The sequence below is a fragment of the Nerophis lumbriciformis genome, linkage group LG13, assembly GCF_033978685.3.
Source record: "Nerophis lumbriciformis linkage group LG13, RoL_Nlum_v2.1, whole genome shotgun sequence".
NCBI classification, from domain to species: Eukaryota; Metazoa; Chordata; class Actinopteri; order Syngnathiformes; family Syngnathidae; genus Nerophis; species Nerophis lumbriciformis.
The window spans coordinates 7,367,921-7,379,882 of NC_084560.2; the positions used below are offsets into that span (position 1 = coordinate 7,367,921).

An 11,962-nucleotide genomic window follows, 5' to 3' on the forward strand; every position below is an offset into this window, starting at 1 on the left:
ACAAAACAAGACAACATTAACACAAAACAAGACATCAGGACGACAAAAAAAGACAGCATTATGACATTACGAGACGTTACGACAAAACTAGAAAACCTTTACGACAAAACTAGACAACATCACGACAAAACAGGACAACATTACGACAAAAACAGGACAACATTACGACAAAACAGAACAACAGTACAACAAAACAAAAGAACATTACAACAAAACTAGACAACATTACGACAAAACAGGACAACATTACGACAAAACAGAACAATGTTACAACAAAACAAAAGAACATTATAACAAAACGAGACAACATTACGACAAAACAGGACACATTAAGAAGAAAGGAGACAACATTACGACAAAACAGGACAACATTACGACAAAACTAGACAACATTACGACAAAACAGGACACAATTACGACAAAACAGGACAACATTACGACAAAACAGGACAACATTACCACAAAACAGAACAACGTTACAACAAAACAAAAGAACATTGCAACAAAACTAGACAACATTACGACAAAACAGGACAACGTTACGACAAAACTAGACAACATTACGACAAAACAGGACACAATTACGACAAACTAGGACAACATTAACACAAAACAAGACATCAGGACGACAAAAAAAGACAACATTATGACATTATGAGACGCTATGACAAAACTAGAAAACCTTACGACAAAACTAGACAACATCACGACAAAACAGGACAACATTAACACAAAACAGGACAACATTACAACAAAACAGAACAACAGTACAACAAAACAAAAGAACATTACAACAAAACTAGACAACATTACGACAAAACAGGACAACATTACGACAAAACAGAACAATGTTACAACAAAACAAAAGAACATTACAACAAAACTAGACAACATTACGACAAAGCAGGACACATTAAGAAGAAACAAGACAACATTACGACAAAGCAGGACAACATTACGACAAAACTAGACAACATTACGACAAAACAGGACACAATTACGACAAAACAGGACAACATTAACACAAAACAAGACATCAGGATGACAAAAAAAGACAACATTATGACATTACGAGACGTTACGACAAAACTAGAAAACCTTACGACAAAACTAGACAACATCACGACAAAACAGGACAACATTAACACAAAACAGGACAACATTACAACAAAACAGAACAACAGTACAACAAAACAAAAGAACATTACAACAAAACTAGACAACATTACGACAAAACAGGACACATTAAGAAGAAACAAGACAACATTACGACAAAACAGGACACAATTACGACAAAACAGGACAACATTAACACAAAACAAGACATCAGGACGAAAAAAAAGACAACATTATGACATTACGAGACGTTACGACAAAACTAGAAAACCTTACGACAAAACTAGACAACATCACGACAAAACAGGACAACATTACGACAAAACAGAACAACGTTACAACAAAACAAAAGAACATTGCATCAAAACTAGACAACATTACGACAAAACAGGACACATTAAGAAGAAATGAGACAACATTATGACAAAACAGGACACATTAAGAAGAAATGAGACAACATTACGACAATACAGGACACAATTACGACAAAACAGGACAACATTAACACAAAACAAGACATCAGGACGACAAAAAAGACAACAGTATGACATTACGAGACGTTACGAGAAAACTAGAAAACCTTACGACAAAACTAGACATCACGACAAAACAGGACAACATTACGACAAAACAGGACAACATTACGACAAAACAGAACAACGTTACAACAAAACAAAAGAACATTACAACTAAACTAGACAACATTACGACAAAACAGCACACATTAAGAAGAAACAAGACAACATTACGACAAAACAGGACACAATTACGACAAAACAAGACAACATTAACACAAAACAAGACATCAGGACGACAAAAAAAGACAGCATTATGACATTACGAGACGTTACGACAAAACTAGAAAACCTTTACGACAAAACTAGACAACATCACGACAAAACAGGACAACATTACGACAAAAACAGGACAACATTACGACAAAACAGAACAACAGTACAACAAAACAAAAGAACATTACAACAAAACTAGACAACATTACGACAAAACAGGACAACATTACGACAAAACAGAACAATGTTACAACAAAACAAAAGAACATTATAACAAAACGAGACAACATTACGACAAAACAGGACACATTAAGAAGAAAGGAGACAACATTACGACAAAACAGGACAACATTACGACAAAACTAGACAACATTACGACAAAACAGGACACAATTACGACAAAACAGGACAACATTACGACAAAACAGGACAACATTACCACAAAACAGAACAACGTTACAACAAAACAAAAGAACATTGCAACAAAACTAGACAACATTACGACAAAACAGGACACAATTACGACAAACTAGGACAACATTAACACAAAACAAGACATCAGGACGACAAAAAAAGACAACATTATGACATTATGAGACGCTATGACAAAACTAGAAAACCTTACGACAAAACTAGACAACATCACGACAAAACAGGACAATATTACGACAAAACAGGACAACATTACGACAAAACAGAACAACGTTACAACAAAACAAAAGAACATTACAACAAAACTAGACAACATTACGACAAAGCAGGACACATTAAGAAGAAACAAGACAACATTACGACAAAGCAGCACAACATTACGACAAAACTAGACAACATTACGACAAAACAGGACAACATTACGACAAAACAGGACACATTAAGAAGAAACAAGACAACATTACGACAAAACAGGACACAATTACGACAAAACAGGACAACATTAACACAAAACAAGACATCAGGACGAAAAAAAAGACAACATTATGACATTACGAGACGTTACGACAAAACTAGAAAACCTTACGACAAAACTAGACAACATCACGACAAAACAGGACAACATTACGACAAAACAGAACAACGTTACAACAAAACAAAAGAACATTGCATCAAAACTAGACAACATTACGACAAAACTAGAAAACATTACGACAAATTCCAAAAAGGTGCATTTGCCTTTAAGTGTGTACGCACACAAGAGGATCATTGTGTCGTGTTATTGTAAATTGTATTCATTGACACGTTCACAAAATAAATAGTGCAGGCGGGAAGTGCACAGGAAGCTTAGGGAAAGCTGTGCACGTTCTGTACGGAGCAAAAAAAACGGACAATGACCCAGCATCTTAAGCATCCTGATTAGCAACCAGGAACAGGTGATGCACAATCAGCGGCAGGTGAGGGAGCCATCGCTCTGACAGAAGTCGCGGCAAAAAGGAAATGAACAAAAATAAGAGTGCTGGACAGGAAATTAAACAAAATACCAGAAAATGTGGGGTCATGAAATCCAAATATTGTTTTTTCGCTTTATTGCTGCTGAAAAAAATGGACTTGTGATGTAATATTCTACATTTTGATGTGCCAGGAGGTTCTGTATGATCCCTCAGTCATGTTTTCACTCTTGGCCAAACAACACAATGATCCTCTTGTGTGCGTACACACGTAAAGGCAAATAAACTTTTTTGGAATTGTGTCCATCATTCACAATCCTTATGTAAGACAAGAACACATGTTTTTATTGCTGTGCATTCTAGATCGTGAATAAACACTAGCAAGAGTCAGCTAACAATAGAGCCAATGGGAGTCGCTCTATTCCGCCTATAAAAAAACCTCCATCAATGTTTTATATACACACTGTAAGTATATAAGTAGTATCTAGTAACATGTATGCTAACTTGTAATATTTACATATTTTAATCATGCTGTGAGTATATATGTAGTATCTAGTAACATGTATAATAACATGTAATATTTACATATTTTGATTATGCAGTGAGTATATATGTAGTATCTAGCAACATGCATAATAACATGTAATATTTACATATGTTGATCATGCTGTATGTATATATGCAGTATCTAGTAACATTCATAATAACTTGTAATATTTCCATATTTTGATCATGCTTTGAGTATATATGTAATAATGTAACATTCATAATAATATGTAATATTTACATATTTTGATCATGCTGTAAGTATATATGTAGTATCTAGTAATATTTAAAATAACTTGTAATATTTCCTTTTTTTGATCATGCTGTGAGTATATATGTAGTATCTAGTAACATTCATAATAACATGTAATATTTACATATTTTGATCATGCTGTGAGTATATATATAGTATATATAAGTTGTATCTAGTAACATGCATAATAACATGTGATATTTACATATTTTCATCATGCTGTAAGTATATATGTGGTATCTAATAACATTCATAATAACATGTAATATTTACATATTTTCATCATGCTGTAAGTATATATGTAATGTAGTAATATTCATAATAACATGTAATATTTACATATTTTGATCATGCTGTAAGTATATGTGTAGTATCTAATAACATTCATAGTAACATGTAATATTTACATATTTTCATTATGCTGTAAGTATATATGTAGTATCTAGTAACATTCATAATAACATGTAATATTTACATATTTTGATCATTTTAAGCATATGCAACATGTCAATTTCACTTTTCCTTCAACAACAACAACAACAACATTACTAATCAAGGTATGTTCCTCTGTGTTAGCACTTATAATAACAATATTGCTATTATGAATGATGATTCACTGTATGATCCACTATGTGATCCACTATATGATCCACAATGTTATTCACTGTATGATCAACTATACGATCAACTAATGGATCCGCTGTATGATACACTGTGTTATTCACTGTATGATCCACCCTGCGATCAACTCTATGATCCGCTATGTGACACACTATGTATTGCACTGTGTGATCAACTATATGTGATCCATTATAGTATCCACAAGGTAATCAACTAAATAATCCACAATAGGAGCCACTATATGATCCACTATGTTACTCACTGTATGATCCACTACACGATCAACTATGTGATCCACTATGTGATCCACTACACGATCCACTATGTGGTCCACTCTATGATCGGCTGTGTCACACACTATATACTACACTATGTGATCAACTATATGATACACAACAGGAGCCACTATATTATCCACCATATGATCCACTATGGGATCCACTATTTAATACATTAATTGATCCACTCTGTGATGCATTATGTGATCCACTGTATGATCCACAATGTGATTCACTATATGATCCACAATGTTATTCACTATATGATTCACTATGTGATCCACTATATGATCCTCAATGTTATTCACTGTATGGGCCACTATACGATCAACTATGGGATCCACTATTTGATACACTATGTTACTAATTATATGATCCACTATACAATCAAATATGTGATCCACTATATGATCCTCTATGCGATCCACTCTATGGTCCGCTATGTGACACACTATACAATACACTATGTGATCAACTATATTATCTATTATAGTATCTACTAGGTAATCAACTAAATGATCCACAATTGGAGCCTATATGTGATACACTATGCAATCCACTCCATGATCTGCTATGTGACACTATGTGATCAACTATATGATCCACTGTAGTATCCACTAGGTAATCAAGTAAATTATCCATAATTGGAGACACTATGTGATCCACTTTGTGATACGATATATGATCTACGATTCAATATTCCATTTAGTATCCATTCGGTAATCAACTTAATGATCCACAATATGATCCACTATGCAATTCACTATGTGATCCGCTATATTATTCACTAAGTAATCAACTCAATGATCCACTTTGTTATCCACTCTGGGATCCACTATGTGATCCACTATTTTATTCACTAGGTAATCAACTTAATGATCCACTGTGGTCCACTATGCAATTCGCTATGTGATCCGCTATATTATTCACTAAGTAATCAACTTAGTGATCCGCTTTGTGATTTACTATATGATACACTTTGTGATTCGCTATGTGATTGACTCTGTAATCCACTATATGATCCACTATATTATTCACTAGGTAACCAACCTATTCACCCACTGTGTTCCACTATATGATCAACTTAATGATCCACTATGTGATCTACTATATGATCAAATTAATGATCCACGGTAACCAACCTATTCACCCACTATGTTCCACTATATGATCAACTTAATGAACTACTATGTGATCCACTATTTGATCTACTATTTGATCAACTTTATGATCCACTATGTGATCCACTATATGATCCCCTATATGATCAACTTAATGATCCACGGTAACCAACCTATTCACCCACTATGTTCCACTAGATGATCAACTTAATGAACTACTATGTGATCCACTTTGTGATCTACTATATGATACACTTTGCGATTCGCTATGTGATTGACTCTGTAATCCACTATATGATCCACTATATTATTCACTAGGTAACCAACCTATTCACCCACTGTGTTCCACTATATGATCAACTTAATGATCCACTATGTGATCCACATTGTGATCCACTTTATGATCCACTATATGATGAACTTAATGATCCACTATGTGATCCACATTGTGATCCACTATATGATCCACTATATGATCAACTTAATGATCTACGGTAACCAACCTATTCACCCACTATGTTCCACTATATGATCAACTTAGTGAACTACTATGTGATCCACTATGCGGTCCACTATTTGATCCACTCGTTGATCTATTTTTTGATCAACTTTATGATCCACTATGTGATTCACATTTCGATCAACTATATGATCTATGTTGTGATCTGATATATATTACTATGTGATCCACTATGTGATTCACATTTCGATCAACTATATGATCTATGTTGTGATCTGATATATATTACTATGTGATCCACTATGTGATTCACATTTCGATCAACTATATGATCTATGTTGTGATCTGATATATATTGCTATGTGATTCACATTTTGATCAACTATATGATCTATGTTGTGATCTGATGTATATTACTATGTGATCCACTATGTGATTCACATTTCGATCAACTATATGATCTATGTTGTGATCTGATATATATCACTATGTGATCCACTGTGTGATTCACATTTCGATCAACTATATGATCTATGTTGTGATCTGATATATATTACTATGTGATCCACTATGTGATTCACATTTCGATCAACTATATGATCTATGTTGTGATCTGATATATATTGCTATGTGATTCACATTTTGATCAACTATATGATCTATGTTGTGATCTGATATATATTACTATGTGATCCACTATGTGATTCACATTTCGATCAACTATATGATCTATGTTGTGATCTGATATATATCACTATGTGATCCACTGTGTGATTAACATTTCGATCAACTATATGATCTATGTTGTGATCTGATATATATAACTATGTGATCCACTATATGATCCACTGGGTGATCCACCATAAGATCCACCGTATAATCCACCTTATGATCCGCTATATGATCCACTTTGCAACCCACTGTATGATCCACTATACGATCCACTGTGTGACCCACCATAAGATCCACTTTGTGATCCGCTATATGATCCACTTTGCAACCCACTGTATGATTCACTATGTGATCCACTATGAGACCTAACCATTTGATATACGTTGTGATCCGCTACACAATCCACTATGTGATCCACTATATGAACCGCTGTGTGATCCACTTTGTGGTCCACTATATGAACCGCTGTGTGATCCACTTTGTGATCTACTATATGATACACTTTGCGATTCGCTATGTGATTGACTCTGTAATCCACTATATGATCCACTATATTATTCACTAGGTAACCAACCTATTCACCCACTGTGTTCCACTATATGATCAACTTAATGATCCACTATGTGATCCACATTGTGATCCACTTTATGATCCACTATATGATCAACTTAATGATCCACTATGTGATCCACATTGTGATCCACTATATGATCCACTATATGATCAACTTAATGATCTACGGTAACCAACCTATTCACCCACTATGTTCCACTATATGATCAACTTAGTGAACTACTATGTGATCCACTATGCGGTCCACTATTTGATCCACTCTTTGATCTATTATTTGATCAACTTTATGATCCACTATGTGATTCACATTTCGATCAACTATATGATCTATGTTGTGATCTGATATATATTACTATGTGATCCACTATGTGATTCACATTTCGATCAACTATATGATCTATGTTGTGATCTGATATATATTGCTATGTGATTCACATTTTGATCAACTATATGATCTATGTTGTGATCTGATATATATTACTATGTGATCCACTATGTGATTCACATTTCGATCAACTATATGATCTATGTTGTGATCTGATATACATCACTATGTGATCCACTGTGTGATTAACATTTCGATCAACTATATGATCTATGTTGTGATCTGATATATATAACTATGTGATCCACTATATGATCCACTGGGTGATCCACCATAAGATCCACCGTATAATCCACCTTATGATCCGCTATATGATCCACTTTGCAACCCACTGTATGATCCACTATACGATCCACTGTGTGATCCACCATATGATCCACTTTGTGATCCGCTATATGATCCACTTTGCAACCCACTGTATGATTCACTATGTGATCCACTATGAGACCTAACCATTTGATATACGTTGTGATCCGCTACACAATCCACTATGTGATCCACTATATGAACCGCTGTGTGATCCACTATATGAACCGCTGTGTGATTCACTTTGTGATCTACTTTGTGATTTGATATATGATCCACTTTGCAAACCACTGTTTGATCCACTATATGATCTACTTTGTGACCCACCATAAGGTCCACTTTATGATCCGCTATATGATCCACTTTGCAACCCACTGTATGATTCACTATGTGATCCACTATGTGACCCACCATTTGATCCGCTATATGATCCACTTTGCAACCCACTGTATGATTCACTATGTGATCCACTATGTGACCCACCATTTGATCCGCTATAGGATCCACTTTGTGCGCCGCTATATAACCCACTATGTGATCTGCTATATTGTTCACCAGGTAATCAACTTAATGATCCACCTATGTGATCCGCTTTGCGATCCACTATAGGACCCACTGTGTGATCCACTATGTGATCCGCATTGCGACCCACTGTATGATCCACTTTGGGATCCACTAGAGTGGCGTCATCACATCATCCAAGCAGCTGAGGAGGAGATCACTGAAACAGCAACTCTCTCCCCACCTGAAATCCGTCTTCATAAAAGCCCACTCCCACTCCTGCACATAATGTAAGTCTTCATCATCATCATCATCATCATCATCACAAGGCTGACTGACACAGTGATGGTGGTCACGTTGCAGCAGAAGAAATGTTTGGGGAACTAAAGTGAGGGTGGCGTGTAAATGAGTCGTGGAGTCAAGTGAGGATCACGTGTCATGCGTGGATCGTGGATCAATCACAGACACTCACTCACAGTGCATCCACGGCTACAGAGATGAGGGAGTGTATGCCAATAAAGACGAAATGGATAGTTATGAATATTAATGTGACTTTATTGACTCAGTCGCGTGGAAATACGTGCGTGGCTGTGGCCGATAGTCATGAAAAAAAACATGCAATAATAATTAGCAGTTGAAACTACATTGACTAATTATTAAAGTGATGGGAGAGAGACAAAAATCCACTCACCCTGTGTCTTTCGTCCACGGGAGACGGTCGCATTCCTCGGATGTTCGCGTGCGTCCACGCGCCTCACAGCGTCATCCACGCCGATGCACTGTGCGCGTGTGGCGGGGGAAGCGGGACACGCGCCGACGTGAGCGCGCCTCCCTGGCCGCGCCGAGACGCGTGTCCGCGTGCACGGAGGAGGTGTGAAGAGAATCAGCACTAATAAGCAGACAGACACGCTGCTTATGAAATATTACATTATATTGAAATATTACATTGTATATTACTTTGTATCAAATATTACGTTGTGTCAAATATTACATTGAATCAAATATTACATTTAATTAAATATTACATTGAATCAAATATTACATTTAATTAAATATTATATTGAATTATATTCTAAATGTAATCAAATATTACATTGTGTCAAATATTACATTTAATTAAATATTATATTTAATTAAATATTGCATTGAATTATATTCTAAATTTAATCAAATATTACATTGTGTCAAATATTACATTGAATCAAATATTACATTTAATTAAATATTGCATTGAATTATATTCTACATTTAATCAAATATTACATTGTGTCAAATATTACATTTAATTAAATATTACATTTAATTGAATATTGCATTGAATTATATTCTAAATTTAATAAAATATTACATTGTGTCAAATATTACATTTAATTAAATATTACATTTAATTAAATATTGCATTGAATTATATTCTAAATTTAATCAAATATTACATTGTGTCAAATATTACATTTAATTAAATATTACATTTAATCACATATTAAATGTAATTAAATATTATATTGAATTATATTCTAAATGTAATCAAATATTAAATTGTGTCAAATATTACATTTAATTAAATATTACATTTAATTAAATATTGCATTGAATTATATTCTAAATTTAATAAAATATTACATTGTGTCAAATATTACATTTAATTAAATATTACATTTAATTAAATATTGCATTGAATAATATTCAAAATTTAATCAAATATTACATTGTGTCAAATATTACATTTAATTAAATATTACATTTAATTAAATATTGCATTTAATTATATTCTAAATGTAATCAAATATTACATTGTCTCAAATATTACATTTAATTAAATATTACATTTAATTAAATATTGCATTGAATTATATTCTAAATGTAATAAAATATTACATTGTGTCAAATATTACATTTAATTAAATATTACATTTAATTAAATATTGCATTGAATTATATTCTAAATTTAATCAAATATTACATTGTGTCAAATATTACATTGAATCAAATATTACATTTAATTAAATATTACATATAATCAAATATTACATTTAATTAAATGTTGCATTGAATTATATTCTAAATTTAATAAAATATTACATTGTGTCAAATATTACATTTAATTAAATATTACATTTAATTAAATATTGCATTGAATAATATTCAAAATGTAATCAAATATTACATTGTGTCAAATATTACATTTAATTAAATATTACATTTAATTAAATATTGCATTTAATTATATTCTAAATGTAATCAAATATTACATTGTGTCAAATATTACATTTAATTAAATATTACATTTAATTAAATATTGCATTGAATTATATTCTAAATTTAATCAAATATTACATTGTGTCAAATATTACATTGAATCAAATATTACATTTAATTAAATATTACATTTAATCAAATATTACATTTAATTAAATATTGCATTGAATTATATTCTAAATTTAATCAAATATTACATTGTGTCAAATATTACATTGAATCAAATATTACATTTAATTAAATATTGCATTGAATTATATTCTAAATGTAATCAAATATTACATTGTGTCAAATATTACATTTAATTAAATATTACATTTAATCAATCATTACATTTAATTAAATAGTACATTAAATCAAATATGACATGTAATTACATTTTACATCTAATCAAATATTGCATTTAATTGCATATTGCATTGTATCAAACAGTACATTTAATTAAATATAACATTGTGTGAAACATTACATTTAATCAAATAATACATTGTATTAAATATTACATCTAATCAAATATATTGTATTAAATATTACATTTAATTAACTATTACATTCAATAACATATGACATTTAATCAAATATTACAATTAATCAAATATTACATTGTGTCAAATATTACATTTAATCAAATAATACATTGTATTAAATATTACATGTATTCAAATATCACATTCAATAAAATACTACATTGAATCAAATAT

General features: G+C 32.1%; 1 protein-coding gene across 1 annotated transcript in view; it reads right to left on the reverse strand.

Moving 5' to 3' along the window:
- htr1fa (5-hydroxytryptamine (serotonin) receptor 1Fa) overlaps window positions 1–9,778 on the reverse strand; it is a 131,796-nt gene extending 122,018 nt beyond the window's left edge. The window contains exon 1 of the mRNA XM_061970644.2: window positions 9,697–9,778. The gene's annotated coding sequence lies outside the window, so the exon portion shown is untranslated. The remainder of the gene's footprint in view (window positions 1–9,696) is intronic.
- Between the last annotated feature and the right edge of the window lie 2,184 nt (window positions 9,779–11,962).